The sequence below is a fragment of the Capsella rubella genome, unplaced genomic scaffold (genome assembly GCF_000375325.1).
Source record: "Capsella rubella cultivar Monte Gargano unplaced genomic scaffold, Caprub1_0 scaffold_7, whole genome shotgun sequence".
In the NCBI taxonomy this organism is placed as follows: Eukaryota; Viridiplantae; Streptophyta; class Magnoliopsida; order Brassicales; family Brassicaceae; genus Capsella; species Capsella rubella.
Genome location: NW_006238917.1, coordinates 16702418 through 16702623, shown reverse-complemented (window position 1 = coordinate 16702623; position 206 = coordinate 16702418).

Below are 206 nucleotides of genomic sequence, written 5' to 3'. Positions count from 1 at the left end.
CATCAATCCAAATTGAGAACTAAACATAAATTCGCAACACATGCCTAGAACATGAAAAAAATCAGCAAAACAACCAGTACTAAACCCAAACAAAAACCTGCAACATTACTCCTTATTCAAACAAAAAACCTGCAACTATTAAAAAAAAAGAAGTGAAACTGCACACAACTCCTAGATATTGATTTCTTGTGTGAAGATATTGCTTT